The 19,888-nt window shown below is 35.9% G+C and overlaps 1 long non-coding RNA gene across 3 annotated transcripts; it reads left to right on the top strand.

Moving 5' to 3' along the window:
• The first annotated feature begins 492 nt into the window (after nt 1-492).
• On the top strand, nt 493-19,171 carry LOC310899106. Of its 3 annotated transcripts, none has more exons than XR_014584010.1 (4): nt 493-607; nt 890-978; nt 17,346-17,488; nt 18,274-19,171. It is a non-coding gene; the product is annotated as an uncharacterized lncRNA (long non-coding RNA). The 3 variants fall into 3 exon arrangements; XR_014584011.1 differs by having other exon boundaries at nt 507-701; XR_014584012.1 differs by lacking the exons at nt 17,346-17,488; nt 18,274-19,171 and adding an exon at nt 7,956-10,280.
• Nucleotides 19,172-19,888: the final 717 nt, after the last annotated feature.

The raw sequence follows: 19,888 nt of genomic DNA, 5'->3' as shown, positions 1-19,888 counted from the left end.
CAGTTCTTTTAGTATTTTATGTTGTCTCTGGATAAATGCAAAACTAACAAGACCCTTAGCATGCAAGAAGTGAAGAGAACCAAATCATTCTGCACTGTTGACATCCAGACATGCAGGCAGTATTTTTCCATTTGTATGCTTATGAAACAGATTTCCAAAATGAGTCCGCACTTATGTCTAGGTCAGCCAGCTAGAGCTTAAGTGTGTCTTTAATGATGCACTGGACATAGGTGTGCATTCAGGCTTTTCTGAATAGCTCCTTTATTTGAGCCTTTTGCAAATAAAAAATTCAGTTTTCTTGGTTGTCATTTAACCAGTTCCCTTTTCCTATTAGTCAGGAGATTAGAAGACACTGGAAAAGGTCAGTTACATGCAAATTGGCTTACTAATTACACTGCTAGCTATGCAGCTATGGTAACTGATAGATTGATTTCACCTGAGAGCAATGAATTCCATGTTTAAAGCCAGAAAATGTGATAGGTGAAAAACCTAAGGAAAGGTAAAGAGCTGTGTATAATTTGCTAAAATGAGTCACAAGTAGGGCTAGAGTGGTACACTGGAAGGGGTTTCCTGAGTGCCAGAATAAAGGCTGAGGTGGCATACTCAGGTGCTGCCTGACAAACTGCATTTGCAGTGTGGATGCGGGGTTCTACAGTAGAAAGCACTTTACACGTGCAGGATGGATGCCTCAAACCATGAATGTCTGTAAACCTACTAGTGACAAAAATGCCACGTTGTTGTATAGTGTTAGAATATTAACATCACTGCAAACTAGGCTTCTGTCCTTCTCTTTTTACCCTGTCTCATATCATAATGTTGATTTACTCATATGGGAGAATGGCAAAAAATCCTGACCACACCAACTTCACTCTATTTTTGGCTCTTTCAGAAATGTATAATCTGTGGAAGCATGAGAAAGGAGCACGAACTGAGCCTCCAATGAATCTGGAGAGACTTCCTTTGTGGAAAACAATTATGGTAAGAACTCATTAATCCCTTATATCCAGGAAAGCTGATCAGGATCTGACCGTAACATTGACCTTACTTGTGAAAAGTGCACCACAGATGGCAATACTCTGACCAATCAGTCAGCTAGGTCAGAGTAGACCTATAAATATAAATGTTATATTCAATAGTGAAATGTGTCCTAGTGAAATTCTATTTTGTAATGCTGGACCGGAACAAGCTGCAATTATTTTGGCAGGATGTTCAGAGAAATTATTTCAAAGAATTCATTTGCTGGAAGTGATGAGATATTTTTTGAGAGCTTTTCAGATTATTATATTTTTTTACATTGTTGAAAAGACACACTGAAGCAAGTGAATAATTGGCAGAACATGGAATGTGTAACATGCTGTGTGAGAAGTGGATTTATTCAAATCATCAGGTGTCAGAAATTAGTTCCTCTACTGGGACCTTACAATTGAAAATGTAATGACATAAATCGAACCAGGTTAACTTGTGTTCTCTCCTCTATTTAAGCGTGGTGAGACAACACATTTTAAGCTATACAATTGCTTAGTGGTTTTTTTTTCTTTTTTTTTTTTCTTTCCCCTGAAAGAAGTGTTCTTAAGGATCAATCTTTTAATGAGGTTGTAAATATGATTTGGGGTGTGTTTTCAGGGCTAGCCTCCAAGGTTAGGATCTCTTAGACTCTTTATGTTTAAGAATTCAAGGAATCGAGGAACGCAGAATAGTAACTTACTAGCTTTACTTACCTCTGGGAGTGTGGGGTGGGGTCTGTGTGTGTGTGTGGGGGGAAGAGCTAGACAAAAGTAGCTGCATACCCATAAATATAAAATAATTACAGGAATATAATTGTGATTCATGGAAGGATTTCAGACAGTTCTTAAAATAAAAACCAAACAAACAAACAAAAACAAAAACCTGAGGGAGAGACTGATCACACTGTTCTAACTACTGCAAAACATTAAAAACTGAGAAAACTGATTTTCAAAGTAAGTTCACTGATATAAGAGTTGGTGCTGCAGATGAGAACAAACTTCAAGTTGTGAAGGCTCTATTGCCTTGCAGTTGCCAAGTGAATACAAAAGGAAGATAAAACACTACATCTCAGGCTAGTATCAATTCACAATCTCTTTCCACATGATTTTGCTATTTTACTGGGTTAAAGGCATCAGAAAATCTGTTTTTCTCTTTATCTCAGAGTTTTCATTCATTGTTTTTGTTTCATGAAGGTTTTATTTTCAGCTCTGAATGCAAAGCCCAGATAAGGAATTTCTTTCATTTTATTCCTGCAATTGCTTTAATCTGACAGAATATTGGTTCCAATATATGATTTCTTTGGCAAAGAACTATGCCACAATTTTTCCTTTCCAACATTCCACCTTCTCAACAGACACTCTGTATCCTGGTTCTCAAAAAAGCGGGTATGACTTAAATATTATTTCATATGTCTGAAGTGGACAGCAACAAAAGATGCCAAACTTTGACAAATACATTTTTGGAAAACACAACTATGTACAGTTGTTTTACCTCAAATACACTGCCCAACAGAAGAAAAAAATATATTTATTTTTAAAGAAATTAAGTAATTTATCTACCAGGTCTCACTGATTTGTGGAGATGTTGGATAATCTGAGGTTTGGTATTAACATGTTTACAAAAGTTAACACTAACTTTTCAGCGTTGCTCTATACTAATGCTTGCAAAGGCTTTCACACATTAATTCATGTGTAAGATGTACTTCTGTTGATGTTATCATCATTATCATTAATATTGACTTTTCAAAGTATCTACAAATTATATTTCTGGACCAGCTTATCATTGTATTTAGGTAATATATATATACATTTATACATATATACATATATATATATGTATATATGTATATATACATATATATACATTTGAACGAACCATAAATATTGATCAGATGTTATTCACTTGAAAGCCATAAAAGCCTGATGTAAAAATGTTTATATATATGTCAAGATGAAATTTGTGTTTCCTGACATTCCCTAACAATTTCAAATGTGAGACTGCAACTTAATGATATATTTCAGTAAGATAATTTTGATCTCCAAATAGAAAATAAAAATTTAGTCTCTTGTCCCAAGGTACTATTCATTCACATTTCCCATTTAGTATTCAAGCTTCTAGCTCCAGGGTCACCCATTTAAAAAAGAACATTCTCCTAGCCTGCTTTCTAGTAGGCGAAACTTTAAATTTGACAGAGATGACTAGGAGCAGTCTTGCAGCCATCATCTGTTGTATAGCTTCCTACCTTATTTTCTTGCTTTCTAGAGAGTAAATTCCTCCAAGATTTCCCTTTCTCTTACTGTTTGGGGAGTAGTATACATTTGAACAGCATGTTTATATGCAAGGAGAAAGTGTGACAGCAGTGACAGAAGTGGGGGTTTTAAAGTTTTACTTATTTAAGAAATAGTAGTTGGTTTAAGAGAGTAAGATTTTCTTCTATGTTTTTTAGTGTCTGTCAGTGGGGCAAGTAGACCTGGATCTAATGTATAAGAAACAAAGTTCTATGGGAGTTCTGCAGGCATAAATGTATATAAGCTGTCAATGTTCTCAGAGTTAAGAAAAAAAAACCTGTATAATAAATCAAAAAACAGTGGTTGGTGAATGATGACAGTGACTAATGTGTGGATATTTTGATTAATAGAATCTCGCTCTATGTACACATGCTCATACACACACTCATGCACTTTTTTGGCATGAGAAATGTTTTCCCATCTTTGCTCTCAGCCTGAACCATTGTGCATATGTTGTACAGTCATCTATTTTTACCCTCTTGTCTATGGAGTTCACGAACATTATGAATGTAAGTAATAGAGTGAGTACTCCTTGTTTTAAGGTAAGAGTTGATGAGGTGTTTTAAATGTTCCTGTTTGCATCCATCATGCAGATGAAGATGTCCATTATAAATGCATATAATCAAATCTTACAGTGAGAAAGCTAAATTGTTTGAACATGTAGAAGGTAGACCGCTGTTTTTACAAAGCTTTTTTTTAACAGCTGGGATTTGTAATAAATATGATGGCTAGTGTATGATCAAATAATTTTATACTTTTAGTGAATAGTGAGATTCATTTAAGTTACACGGTTAAAACAGTGTATTTTCTGCAAGGAAGATGGCTGTAAGGAACAATGAAATGTAGATTGATTCCCACAAAAGATGGTCTAGTTTTGAAATATGTAAAACTTGTGGGTGATAATAAGAATAGTGGTATTGTTCAGACATTAAAAAAAAAAAAAAAGATAAATGTCCCTATGGAAAAGCTTCCAGTTACTTGTTTACAGTCATATCTTTTGAAGTATTACTCTATTCTCTCTTTATAGAAAAACTGAGATTTAAGATTCACTGACAACAATTTTTTAACTTATTTTTATATTTTTCTAATGTTGCTATTTACAGTAGACTCATTCCATATTTACATTTGGTATGACTGGAGGAAGAAGTCCCTTACATTTCATTATGAGCTTCAGGAAACCTGGTTAAGCTGAGTAGGGAGATAATCCCCTGTATTTTCAGATGAGATAGGAAGATGATTTGTAAGGTTCTCCATTTCATCAAACAGGTTTTCCAAAATCTCTTAAGACTAAATTCTATGTCTATGTGTCTATTTCTTGAAATCTTGCAATATGACATCAGGTGCTTTAGTAAAATCCAGTTCTGAAGACATTTGGCGTGTGATAAGTTTTTCCTTCTCATGAACTTTAAAGTACTGTCACTTCCTTGGTGTGAGAAGGATGATAACAATTGACTCAGACGGTTGATGTACTATTCCCAGTACATTCTGCACAACATAATCAGCAACCTTTAGGGTAAGTGTGAGTTCAGACTAACAATAGTTCAGGTCCTCTCAGACATACCACTTCTCAAGCAAATCCAGAATGGATACTGTAGATTACTGAGATATTTAAGAGTAAGGGAGGCAGTGAGTAGGAGCATGAAGAGAGTAGTCTGGCTTAATTTTGTATAACTTATCTGGAGTTATAAAAAATTATACTCTTCTCACTGTGAAGATAGTAATTTGTTGAAAGGAGCTTTAGCAGGGGAAGGAAAAATAGAGAGGTAGGCTGAAAGAACTCTGGTGCTCTCTATTTGGGAATGAACTATACATATATATATATTTTTTCTGTTTCTCTTTTCCTAGTCTCTTTGTTCATTTGATTGAAACAGCTAGGGAGGTCAATGTACCCTATGATATATAGCTTGACTATGTTACCTTATATGTTTTGAAATAAAGCTGTTGTTTAGCAATATGGCCATAATTCATCAAATGGAAAAAAAAAAAATTTGCTCTGTGGTACTTGACTACTCTTGCTTCTGAGCACCTTCATTTTCTGTTGAGCTGGTTTCAGGCCTAATATAAAGCCTTTCTTCTCAGAAGGCATAGCGGTTTTTCTTCACAGAAAGTGTGAAGACATATTTTACATCTTAGGTAGAACCCGGTGCTACAGTTTAGTTTGATCATGGAACTGGTTTAGAATCATCTCAGAAGAGCTTGTGCTCTACTGTACATTAGGAGTGATAACACTTAAGTTCCCAATGCGATCGTCAACCAGTTGTGTGAGAAATATTTAATAGACCTTTCTAACATGGGCTGAATATCTTTTCTATTTTTCTCCATGTGCTATATCTGGTTAATTTCATGTTTTGCCATAATTATATTGTCATGGCATAGATCCATTAGCAACCTGGTGGTTCTGAATGCTTTTTGCTTTCTCAGTATCTTCTAGGAAATTAATGTTTGTTCTTTGTAAGCAAGTGTGAGACTATGAGTTATGCAGACTGTGGCCTCCGTGTAAGAAATAGATTTATTCTTGAAAGAAAGGACATGTTTGGTTCATGTTGGTATGAAGAACAGACAGGCAAGTAAAATAGCAGTGAATTTGAGCGCAGATGCTTTGTGGTAGTTCATTAACAATATTAATTTGTTAATGTAAAAATAACTAGGCTTCTGTGCATTTCTTTTCCGTGGAGATTAGGGTGAGCCTAATAGGGTAATCTACAGCTACAGATCGCTATAACCTGTTGTATTTGTGGCTTCCATTCATACAAAGGCTGTTAGCTTAATTCACACCATTCTGCACAAGAACGACAGGCAGTCATGTTGTCAGGGCTTGCAGGTCACCAGAGCAGTGCTGAATCTTAAGGTACAGGCTGTTCATCTTCCTTGAGTGTGAGAAGGAAAAGATCTCTGCTGTAGCCAAGGTGCCTTTGGAAATATATGTTGTAGAGATCATGTTTGCTCCAGCCAAGACCTGGTGATGCAGTCAATAAAGAGTGAATACAAGTCAAAAACAGCCTATAACAAGCTTCGGCTCAATCCCAAAGAATAATTCACTGAAGAATGTGAGGGTCAGATGAAATTGAGGACATTCACCAAAACAGTGAGGTGTAACATAATTTCCCACCTGATCAGTGCTGCAGAGAAGAATAAAGAGCAACAGTTGCAGCACAAGTCCAGTGCAGTAGTTCATCTACTTCGGACCAGAAAACAGTACGGTGGGTTTCCAACCCATAAATTTTGCTTAAACAGAGAAATACAACAGCCAAATCTCCTCATCATGTTAGGGAACAGAATGAAAGTTTAAACAGCAAAGTATAGGTCTGTGACAACTTTTCTCAGAATGATAAAATAGCAGCTGATTTATGTTGTAGTAAAACATTTTTTTTCTAAACTTCCCAAATTTAATTTATTAATTAGTTATTCTTAATCTCAGTTTCTCCATCTTTAGTTTAGGAAGGCTGCAAAACCAGGGATAACTTTATTCTGAAAATATCCTGAAGATGGCACAGTAGGCACATGCTGCTGTACGGTTTGCTTAAGGTCATACTGTAAGATGAGAGAATTTTGCTAAAACATGAATCCTTTGGAGGAGCTCTTTAAAAACCAGAATGAGAACAGAAATTTAAACCTTTTAAGTGCAGTCTATCAATAAAACTATTTTACAAGTGGAACACAGCTGTTAATTTCATACTGCCTAGAAGATTAATATAAATGGGTGGGCAGACAGGGACCTGTGATCGTCGGGTGTTATAAGCAAGAATTGTTTATTTATTTATTTATTTTATCAACACATTTCTTTCGTAATTGTAAAACATCTGAGAACCTCATCTGTTATCTCCTGCATAACATATAATCTACATCTAAATGCCAATTTTTATGAGGCCCATTATGACTTTGGAAAAGAAAAGATTACTTGCACAATCTCTATTTTATTAAAATATAAGAAATATTATGGGACATTTTTATTAAAAAAAGAAAATACTGAATGTCATGTTGTATTAGTGAATGAATAAATCTATATTATAGACGAATTAACCATAAATTTGCTATCCCCAACATTCTTAGGTACCCTGCTAATATAGAGTTTATAAAACATGGGAGTAATTTCACAAATGTACTATAGCTAAGGGTGGTTCAACTGATATTCTATACTTGGATTTTCAAAATGATTTTAACAAAGGCCCTGCACTGAAAGCTCACATGGAATCAAAGCTGTTGTACGGCAAGGGGGGAAATTCCCTTTGTGGATTGTTACATGAGAGAGAGGAAAGAAAGAGTGTAGGATAAACGACCTGTTCTAGAGGGGTAAAAGGTTGTCAGTGGAGACCCACAGGAGCCTTTACTGACACCTTTGGTCTTTCACATATCCATAAATGATGAAGAAAGGGAGAAGGAAGTAAGTTGACAAAATTTGCTGGTGAGACTACAATAAAAATGAAAGGCAGTGCTGGATAGCTGCATAAGAGTCCCCAAGTTTTCAGTGACTGAACAGTGAAAGGATAGCTGAAGACCAATATGGGTATTTACATTCTATATGATTTGCATGGGGAAAGCTAACTGGAACTGTGTTCAGTAATGTTTTACGTTAGCTATTACCACCCAGGAAGGAGGTATTGTCAGTATCTCCAGTAGCATACAGATATTGTAAAACGTTTCCTGCTGTCATCTCCATTACAGGTTGATAACAAGCAAAATCAGGGCTACATACACAAAGGGAAAGGCCATCTGAAAGAAGAGACTCTATCCTGAAGACAAATCTGGCATGTATGAAAGATTTTCTTAGTTGCCAACTACCGTGGCAGTTATATGGACTCCTAGGGGTGGAATTCATCTTAAGGTCATTGATACAAATATTAGGTGTCTAATTTAAATACTTGTATTTAGTCTCCTTTTATTGCCAATATAGATAGCCATGCTCTTTCACTGTGTGATTCATCCCATCCTGAGTAGATGTGTAAATAGATGAAATGCTCTTCACCTCTGTGTGGTCAGTATAGAGAACCAAGACATACTGTAACTTTACTGTAACTCACATTTATGCAGCTACAGTCAATGAAATGAATCAAGTGTCTAAATTTCCTCTGAATATATACCTAGGCTCTGATTTTACCCAGAGGCCTGTTATAGTGTAGGCACATAAACAGTTATGTCTTCTCTTTCTTTCTTTCTTTCTTTCTTTTCTTTCTTTTTTTCTTTCTTTTTTTCTTTCTTTTTTTCTTTCTTTTTTTCTTTCTTTCTTTCTTTCTTTCTTTCTTTCTTTCTTTCTTTCTTTCTTTCTTTCTTTCTTTTCTTTCTTTTCTTTCTTTTCTTTCTATTTCTTCTTCTCTTCCACCTATTTATCTGCCTCCATGCTGAAAAATGCACTCCATCTACTTGTTCCCACCTGTGTATTGTAAATCTCTGAGCCTTTCTGCATGCTCTCACAGCTGATTGAGACTATGCTGTTTGTCAGTTTAGTGAAGTGATTCCAGCCAAATCACATTCTTTGGGACGTGATAACTAATTGTCTGTTTTATAGCAGAATCAAAGTAGCACTGCCCCACACCTGAGGATGTGTAAAAGTGAGAAAGGATGAGAGGAGGAAGGAGAGAGAATGGGAACTTCTTCAGCTGGCTTCCTCACTGAAACCAGTGTACTGTAGGCTCTTGACTGCAATGAGCAGTGCTTAAGTGCCTTTCTGGTGCTTAATCCCAGCTAGGGCGTTCTCGATGGAGTCTCTTTTAATCTCTCCTCTAGGAGCTTTTTCTCTTTGTGTAAATATTCATTGGAGCACTGACTGAAATGCTGGTTTCCCAGGAGAACGGAGTACCCACAAGACTGCATCATCTTTCTCACTCTGTAGGCTCATGTATTTATTTCTGTATTTTAAATGCAGTGAAACAGCTTCAGAAAAAGGGGGCCGATGGATTCCATTTACAGGGCATCCTCTTGCCCCAGGAAAAGGGGAATGTGGTTGTTTTTATCTGTGTCGATGATTTTAATGTATGATTTGTATAGCCTATATGAATGCTGTAACCACCAGACATTGAATGCTAGTGCATATATTGAGCCTATATCTGAATTTTTGGAAGAGAAATGGCTTAGGACATTAGGTCCAAGAAAGATTCCTGACAGTGGATGATAAAAGGGAGAACAGACTTATTCCACCAGATTCTTATTAGGGGATGGAATTTGTTCTTCCCCATCATCTTGGTGTTTCCTATAAGCTGGTGTAAACAGCCCTCTTTCCAGTGCAAAAGTTTTGTCGAATCTCTCTCCATAAAGCTAATTCTACCTCTGATTTATATTTTTCTCACCATGAGTGCCTGGTTGAAGGCTGTGAACTCTCCCAGGTGGCTAGAGCTGGAGAGGAAATGCCACTCTGAGTAGAAGAAATGCACAGTGGACAGTTAAGACTGTGAGAGCCACACAGCCATGCTCCAAATAGGTGCTACTTCTCACAGGCTGTGAATATAGGGCTTTTCCTCCTTTTCACTGGCCACTTTGCACAGTTCTGCAGGCCATATTTCTCTTTATATTTTTTTTAGAGCTTCAAATTGTTACCTATGTTTATGGATATAAATGTAGTCCTCTGCAGGGTATTTGTGTCAAGAATCAGGCTGCTCTGCTAGGCAAGGCTGGGAGCTGAGGGTGAGGGCTGGGAAGACAAGGATGCAACCCCTCAGTACCTGAACAGGGCAAGTGGAGCGGTGTCAGTGATGGCGAACAGTGTCAGCCACAGCATGCTGATCATCAGCCACGGCTGTAGTGGTGGGGCTGGGGCTGCTCTGGCATCAGGCAGGGAATGGTTATGATCAGTGAGGTATGTGACTGGGCATGGACATAACCATCAACAAAGCTCAGGCAAGGACGAAGGGTGAGGGTCTTGGCTTAAACACAGCTCCTGAGCAAAGGAACGAGGGCCAGGTTCCTGTTTGTTTCCAAGAAAATGTTGATTGCTTTCATATTTTCTGCTCCATTATTAATGATTTTACCATCTCCACGCTATTCTCTTCTGTTCCGTTGCCAGGTTTTCTTCTGTTCCTCTGAAGGTGACTGTAGTTAAGCTGCCTGCTTTTCATGGGAACTAACTACAACTGCCCATATGGACAATTAGGGCATTCCAGCTGTGTGTGGGGTGTAATTTCCAGCTGTGGGGTGGTAGTAAACTGTCGGGGGTGGTAATTTCTCAAACTGCTCCAGATACATTCACAGCATATGCCTATGCCCTAAGGATTTTCAGTAAACTAACTGTAGTATTTGTAGTATTTAGAGCATTTATTATTTCAAATGTAGAAAGTAAAATACAATATTGCAGATTCTGAGGTAACTTAATCTTACTGTAAGCAAAACTGCCAAATATTTAAGGGCAACAGCTGTGGCTACTTTTACTTGCAAGAATTTCTATTACCAGCTGAAAAGAGAGAAAACAAAATATTATGGAAAATTATACAATTCTATAGCACACTTCCTGAATCTACTTAAACTCTTCTGCTCAATTTTCCTAATCAATCAAGTTTGTTAATAATTCTGTTAAGATTTACAAGTATAAACTGAGTACAGTGCAATTCTGGCAGACTTGTCAAGTTTTCCTGACAATTACTGTGTGTTAATACTAAAAATTTTGCATTAATGGATTTACTATGAATATTCAGTTTTATAACTCTATAGACTAATCTTGTGGCACGTTCCTTGTTGGATATGTTTTCCCTAGAAAAAAGTTCATGTATAGGACATAACTGTAATAAAATGAATATAACAGCCTGTCTCTTACAGTAATCTTGTGTAGTATCCTATAAAACTAATATACTGCTATTAAGCTATAAATAGCAAGTCCTAGTCACCTGTGGAAACTGATTTGGTAGAACAAAGTGCTGTTCTGCACACCTGTGACTGCACAAGATTCAGGGCTCTGGAGGATGAGAACAGCAGCATGCAAATGCATAAGGTACTTGGTGGTGGCACTTCTGCCATGATGAGATTGCATGTGTCATGTAGGGCAACTAGCAGTGCTAAGTGTCTGTGAAATAAGGCCCCTGATTTAGGGTCCTAAATATAGTTTTTGTGACTTGCTTCAGGCTCTTAATTTTGACTATTTTGATTTAGCTGCTTGCAGTACCATAGTTTATCATTTCTGGTGAAATGTTCAGCCAGCTTACAGGAGTTCATGCAAAAAGAGTTGTTACAGAAATTCTGATAGACCCCAAACTGTCACACGTGCATTTTACAGAGGTATTATTATCAAGAAATCTCAAGGGAAATCATAATTACCTTGCCTTCTTCCACTGTCTGAAGTTTTTCATACAGTTAGAAAAAACTTGTGGCTGCAGAAAACTGGTTCATTTGAACTAAGCAAGCAGCTGTAATGATTTTACATGTTTTGTTGCTATATGATAAAATGGATTTGTTTGATAGCTTCAGCACAGTAATATTCAAAAGAATTTAACTACTGATGTTTTCAAAATACCATCTTCTGCTGGTTCTTTTATTGTTTCAAAATATTTTTATATGGAATAGTAACAATAATAATAATTCATGCACGTGATTCCTTTCAATTCTGAATCTCAGAGTACATGCATTAATAAATTAAGCCTCACAGCAGCTCTGTAATTTAGAGGGTTTTTATCCATGTTTGACAGATGGGTAAACAGAGGTACTGAGAATTATAGATGCATTTGCAAAGGTGTGATTAGATTGCGCAGGAGAGAATATGAATGCAGTATTCGGGGTACTCCAGATCTATAGAGAGTTTTCAAGAATAGGAGGTATGGTCTTTTGAAAATGTGGTCCTCCTCAGGGTATGTAGGCAAGTCAGCATGGCACTGCACTGCTCTTTCAAATGTATTGATTTGACTCTGTGCTCTCTCCACTGCTGTTCTTTTTGTGTTATAGATTGGTGTTCTGAAACCCAGCTCAGCAGCAGACTGATATTTCAGTGCTCCACTGCAAGCTCATCCTCATACTTGGATACATGTAAATGATACTTTTTGATATCATGAATAATTCCCACAGTGCCAATAACACTGCAAACATGCACAAAGCAAATGACAATTGCTTGCATACTTTCTGGCACTAATCAAAGGGGTAACAAAAGAGTGAGGTATTCCTGTCCCAGTTTGGGGGGATACCAGCTCTGGGGACAGAATTAGCTCCTGTTTTGTGCCAAGCAACATATGCAAGCCAGCTCACACTTCAGGCAACACACATGTGCAGCTGAAGATGTGCACACTGAAGAATGGGGACACCTGCTCTACTCTAGGTCAGGGCTGTTCCTGCTCATGCAAGTAGGAATGGACAGTTTGGACACTGCAAGTTTTCCGGGTCTGTGCAGGTTTGGCATGTTTCCCAGGGGACAGAAATTCTGTTCAGCTTCATGTTTCATATCTGTGGCAACTCAATGACTCTTGAAAATTATTTAGTAAAGGTGAACACATCAGCATTAAGGCACCATTAAGTCCTATGACATCTTCCATCTAAAAATCCTGGTATCAATCCTCAAGTGCTACAAGTCAAATCAGAGACCAAACATTTTTTTTTTAGCTCCAGAGATATTCTCCTCAACTGTTTGCAGATATAAGGAAAACCATTCTATTCTTATCTTTTATTCTTTTTCCATACAGAACTAGGACACTATTTAAAAAGTTGAAAAGTAGAATATGCATTCAAAACCAAATGAATACAATGGCTCTTTAGTCTTTGACAAAATATTAATTACTATCCATCTGAGGTAGACAGAAATGATTGAATATAACAGCACTTGTCACTTAGTGTTTGTCTTGTTCTCTGAACCTCTCATTTTAATGTCTCTTTTGAAGCAAATAAGTTTTAGTATATTAGAAATACAGAATTATTTACCGTAATGTTCTGTGGATGACTAAGAGCTTCTTTAAAAAAATCATTTTAAGTGATTAACATTTACTTCAAAATTCATTTTGTTCTTAAGGGTCCATTGAAATAAGTGGAGGAAAAAGTGCTGTAAATAAATTTCCATCCGTATGTTACATGCAAATTTCTATCATAATAAGAGCTCTGCAGTTCTTTTGTAATGTAATATGCTAAAATCAGCTATGAATGTGTGGGAGAGAAATAAATTTATAGGACAGTAGAGACTGTTCATGTTCTTACTGGACTGTAATACCAAATATTTATGTTTACTGTTTTGTTTCTTTTATTTTTTAACTTTGTGAATTAGCACTTTCTTGGGGAAAAAAAAAAGGTGACTTTAAATCTCATTGGTCCCATTGACCTTAAGAAACCTGTCATGACATTTCCTAAGGAAACAAATAAAAACTCATAAATTTGAGCATAGTAAGCTTGAAAAAGATGATCTAATAATTACTTTAATATAAAATAATGTGTTTTAAGTTTAAATCTCATAGTATTTTTTCTTTCCCACAAAGACCCACATCCTGAAGGTCTGTCTTTATGTTAGAATTACAGACATTTAAAAAAATCCTCTAAATGACATTTCTAAATACTTTAGTTGCAAAAAAAACAAAAACCAAACGACAAGCTTTATAACATGAAGATTGAGGTTCAAAATCTGAAGGCAAAGAAGTTCTAAATATGTCTTTTAAAATATTTTGCATATTTTACTTGATATTATGATTGCGAAGATGTGGGTCTTCTTGGATTTATTATTTTTTCAATTCACAATGGGGGCTTATAAAAAGGTGAAGAACAACTTTTGGCCTATGTAGGGGGGTTGGAACTAGATGATCACAGAATCATAGAATGGCTTGGGTTGGATGGGACCTTTAAGATCATGTAGATGATCTTTGGATTGGACCTTAAAGATCATCTGTAGATGCCCCAGGGATGGGGAATCCACAACTTCCCTGTACAACCTGCTTCAGTGCCTCACCACCCTTAAACTGAAGAATTTATTCCTAATGCCTGATCTAAATCTATCCTCTTTTAGCTTAAGACCATTCCCCCTTGTCCTATCATTATCTATCTGATTAAAGAGTCCCTTTCCATCCTTTTTATAAGACCCCTTTTGGTATTGAAAGGCTGTAATGAGGTCTCCCCCCAAGCCATTCTATGATTCTATGATTAACCGTTTTAATATTTTTTTGTCTTCATTTTCCACATCCCAGGGTTTACAGTAGGAAGTACAAACTGCTTGCTCTGGCTTTATGCTGTTCAAGGACTCCCTGCTCTGAGAAACTCTTAGCTGCTTGTTCAAGGCATTGTTAAGTGCCCATTGTGCTACTGGAGTTAAAACACATTTAATTAAGGCTGAGGCTCTTGCCCATTGTTTTTATTTAAAAAATATTTAGGCTATTGATTAGCTGAATTGGCTCTTCTACATTTCCTTATTTAGAAGACCTCTTTGCATATCTTTGGTGTGTGGGATTTTTTTTTCCCCCCATAGACCTGCTGTGCATAAAAGTAAACACATTAATGATGTCTCAAGAAGGCTTATGAGGAACACAAATAATATCAAAATGAACTCAAACGAAGAGAAACACAGTATTTATACTCACATTAGTTAAACTATGTGGTGTTTTCAAGGCTATATATTGTAGTAAATTTCTTTACAATTAAGCGAGAAGTAAAGTTTTAAGGACTACTTTACTGCATCCAGAGCACTGAGTTACAGAACTGTCACTTCCAATTCTTTTTTCCCTTTGTTTTTCTGCACTGTCTGGTTGATGGATAGATAACAACAATGAGCTATTTAGCCACCTTCTTCCAGTGCTTTTCCCAGTGCATTCCCTTGTCATTAACATCCCACGCTTGAGAGCAGGCTCTTTTCATTGTTTGCCTTTTTAGTGTTTGAATGAAACAGAATTACTACACTTTCAAGTGAGTTTATGAAAACTGCTTTGGTGTCAGTGAACGGATAAGAAGTTTCTCTGTTCTGCTCTTGACAAGTTGGTCTTATTTTCATACACTGATTTTATTGGAAGTGGTGCCAGCTGATGGGGATGCATCCTTCTTAACTGTATCTTAATTCTTGGATTATTTTTTTAGGTATCTCAGTACCCTTCACCTTACAACTCTAGTTGATCTTTTACATTTTAATTGGCTTCTTTTCCTGTGAGTCCTAGCAGCTCTTACAGCTACACTACAAAATATTGGTGGATAATAAACTGTTTTTTTTAATTCTTGAGCCATTTTGTCCACCCATCAATTATTTCATCTTGCTACTCCTTGCTTTTCTTTAGAAGTTTCACTATTTTTTCCCATTTTCTAGTATTTTTATTGTACTACCATGTTACCTGACAACTGAGACCATGCCTTCCGTCATTTCCAGTTGTTTGTCTTTGTTATTCATCCTTCATTTCCAAGCTATCTACAAAGTCATTCTATCTGAAGTAGTGCTGCTAAGTCAGGCAGCTAAAATTTTCCTAAGCTTCTACAATTTTCTCATCAGCTGTAACCTCTTTGGCATCTCTCATTCCATGTCATCTTATACTTTCCCTACCCCTTCCTAGCATTTCATTTAGATTACTGTTGTTAAAACATAGCCCATTGTTTTCATATTGCTCTTTGAATGTTATTTTTGCCATTCTAATATATACACATTTTTTTCATTATTAAGAATTTAGATCCCTCTTTGTTCAGCGTTGACAAAAGAAAAACACCATACTTTTTTTTATTTTTTCCATCTATTCTGCTTTACCAGTAGCGCTTGCCTTTTTTTTTTTAAATTTCATTTTGTACTTTTTAGATCATTTCCTAATATTCCCTACTTTTTTTTATTTTTTTTTTTAAATCAGTCTTCTTTATCTCCCCAGTTTATTTCATCTATCAGCCTTCACATTTCTGCAGAAAAGTGTTAAATATCTAGGAGATAATTTCATGTCTACATAACTACAGTCCAATCAATACTGTCAGATATCAACCTTTGAAGAGTAGTTGCATCAATCAGACTGTGTCCTTATTCTACCATTAATCCACAGTTATGGAACACTGAATACGAAGAGCTTCTAATTTCTGTTTCAGGAAAGGATTAGGTACATCTATGTACGCAAATATGTTCAGGGCAATGAATGAACAGAAAAGAGAGAGAATTAATTCTGAAGTTCTCTCCAAGTATATTCCTTTTTTGTAAAATACTATTTGTTTGGTTCCAAACTCCATATTTTCCTTAAATATGATGCATGAAACCAAATGCAAATCTTTTCCAGGTAACTCACAGCATGCCAGTATTTGACTTTGTGTACAGTGCTTTTTCTTTAGCTTTCTCGTGGTCATGGAGTGTCAGGTATTGTACATTTCAGTAAAGGTACATATAAAGAATTCATTTCCTTCTCTAATAAGTGGACTAATTTCTAGAACTACAGACCTTTCTCTAACTCAGTTCATTGCATTTTTGAACATGACTGAGCCTTAAAACTGCCAATCTGAAGGGGAAATCTTTATATTCATTATTAGTATGCTTAACACTATGGCAGATTTGCACAATCACAGGCAGAAAGTTTCTTTTAAACAAGAGTAGACATATAAAGAGCAGGACAGGAGAGGAAAATAATGTTGATGTGCATCCTTGAACACAACTATAGCTGATTACAGTGTGTATTTGAATAAAAGTGTTGTATCCTTGGAGAAGATAAAGTATGAAAATAAACGGAAACCTTTAGCACTAGAGGTCACTAAACACAACAACTTCAAAGGGTCTGTAAACTGTGCTCTATTTTTTTTATTTATTTATTTTCTTTTTATTAACAGAACAATTGATTTAAGTTACTACACTTATAATCCTCGGGATATAGTAGTAGGTTAGTAGGTCCCGTTCATAAATGGGGAGGGTGGGGACAATCCAGTTGCTCAGATGAGACCACCTCTCATGATGCAGCAGCCTGTACCTTCCTGATGACTGATAAGTAGGAGAAAAAGATATATCACTTTATTTCACTTTTGCTCCAACTTTGTAATCCAAGAATCGTATAAGGAAACTAGGTAGGTTTTCAGGCAGGTAGGTGTTTATGTCCTTGTGGGAGAGGATAACTTGGAAAAAAATTCCTTTAAAAAACTAAGCTTTAATTCAGATTCCAAGCAATAGGTAAAATTGCAGAGAAATAGCCAGATTATAATGCATCCTGATAGCTTGAACCTTAACAGCAATATCTTTTTCAGAGACCTTCTGTCTTTGATGACAAATTTTTCACAAGACTTATCAGGACCAAAAAAAAACTTGCAAAAGTTCTCAACCGTCAAGAAATGAAAGAGCTATTGGATATCTGGCTTTGGATTTGTTGGAAAAACTAGCAGTATGTGTGGTTAGTATGGTTGTTTTAAATGTCTTTCTCTAAACATTTTCATAGCTATCTGACATTATCTTTCATTTCTTATAACATGAAGCTTCTGTAAAACAGAATGGGATTATCACAAGAAAAGGTGTGGAGAAGGATTGGGCCGGGGAGAGAGGTTTGGATCACTCTTGTGGGGATAGAAGGATGCAAGCAACAAATGTCTTGTTTCCCAAAGAATGCGTTGTCTTGCAAAACCTATACTGTAACTTAGGAATCACATGCAATTCCTTGGGTACTAACAAGTACCTGAGAATCTCACTGACCATGCTGTTTCAGAGCTGTTAAATTATTGCCACTGTCAACTACTCCTTTAGCTGAAGTAACACAGTTTTCTCATCTTGATGTAAACCATTGCTGCTGTCAGTTTCATACACTGTAACAGAACTTTATTATTATTATTATTTTAATTAGAATTGTAGATATTTTCAGTTAAAAAAACCCTCGTAGAGATTTTTATTATCATCAGGATAGAAAATCATGTCATATTCAGGACTCTTCAGAATCCACTTTACTTTTCTAATCATAGTTTTGTCTTCTGGATACAGTACAGGCTTTAATTGTATAGTGTATACATTTTTAATAAAGAGTCCAAGGCTTTATATAAGAGTAAAGAAATACGCATTGAAGGATACTATTGTCTATAGACACCAAATTAGTAGACCTTGTTGACCTTAATTTCTTTGCTCTTCAGTTCTGTATGGTCTTGCAAGAGTGTTGTGAACACTGGTTAATTAATATTTTTAATTGTTTAGGTACTGTGGTGATGAGCACCAGAGAGAAACTCAAGAGGAAATTAACAATTCTGTCTTGAGAGAAGGGTTTGAATAGTGTGCAGTAAATAAGGCCTCGGGTCACACATTGAAAAATGAGGAGAAAACAAAATATTGAGTAGTTGCTCATTATGTGAACATTCGGTGCACTGAAAGAAGCAGAGGTCCTGTGGAAGAGAAAAGTGATTGAATAATTAAATTTTGTCATGATGCTTATGCACAAAGAGGGCTGAATGAAGAATGCACAGGGAACTTAAAGATGAGCATTTCTTAACATTTGAAAGCTTTCCTCAATAGTCTTATGGTGTTTCAAAATAATTATTTGGACTTTGTTGGATTTTTATGTGTGCATTTGTTTTATGTGTGTGTGCAAAAGGAATTTCCCATTGCTTTGAAATGCATGAACTTTTAAGAGCTGACATGATGAATGAAAATTCAGTCTTATATCTGGCCTTTTCAAGGAGAATTTGAAACATAAATAATAAGGTGAAGAACACATTCTGTGTCTTTCAGAATAGTTCACACCTTTTTCCTTGAGCTTGTTTAAGATCAACACGAGAAAATTTCAGAGCACAGTTGCAAGGAAAATGACTTTTCTTCAAATTATTCTTACAATATTTTTTCTACATCTCTTTGTGGTTGATGGATTGATCTGACTACACTGAAAATACCAATCTAGAAAGAGCTGTTCCCTGTCAAAGATTACCTTTCAAGTAAACAGTTAGGTGTGATGACATAAAAAATTGTACACTCCAAAGAAAATTAATTTGAAGACAACCAGCTAGAATTCATTTTTTATCAGACTATAAAGGATTTATAATGTATAGTCACACCCACATTTGTGATACCAGCTTAATAAATTTCTTGACACTGCAGGAAATATAGGGTTTTTTGGGGAGGGGGGGGGGGGAACGTGACAATGTAGTTACTGGATTCTCTGTCACTAGGTCTATAGGAGAGGTTATCAGATAACTTCTTTGAAAACACGATGAAGAAGTGAATGTAAGTTTTTAAGCTTTCATTTGACAATAGAAAATTTTAAGACAATAGACAATAGTCTATCTAAAAGATAATAGACAATTTTAAAAGAACTTGGAAGTTGTGGAGTGGTCAGGCAGAGTCCAGCAAACTTTAGCTGGGATTTTAAATTACAACTCTGGAACAACAATTCTGGAACAGGCCTCTTCATTGAGGAAAAACGTATGCTCAGGTTTTAGGTGGAAAAAAAAAAAAAAAAGAGCAATGCCACTAATGCATATGTAAAGAATTGAAGATAAAAGCTAAGAATAGTTTTAGTTTCTATATATTTCTGAAATGATAGATAATAAGAGATACTTGATATATAACAAGAGAATGGAAATATATATAACATTGATATATACCATGATATATATACTTGATATATAATATGAGATCATGGAAACTTTCTAAATTTGTGTCAAGCATTACTGTAACATCTTGTCTTAAATAGGTAACCATATTTTATATTTATATGCGGTAAGCCAGCGCACAAATTTTGTTGGCTACTGCAGAGAAGAATTTACAGTACTTGTTTTTGTCTTGAAGAATCATGGCCACAAAAAATAAAAAGCTAAGC

This window comes from Anser anser, assembly GCF_964211835.1.
Source record: "Anser anser genome assembly, chromosome: 4".
Classification (NCBI taxonomy): domain Eukaryota; kingdom Metazoa; phylum Chordata; class Aves; order Anseriformes; family Anatidae; genus Anser; species Anser anser.
This window is presented reverse-complemented; position numbering and strand designations above follow the sequence as displayed.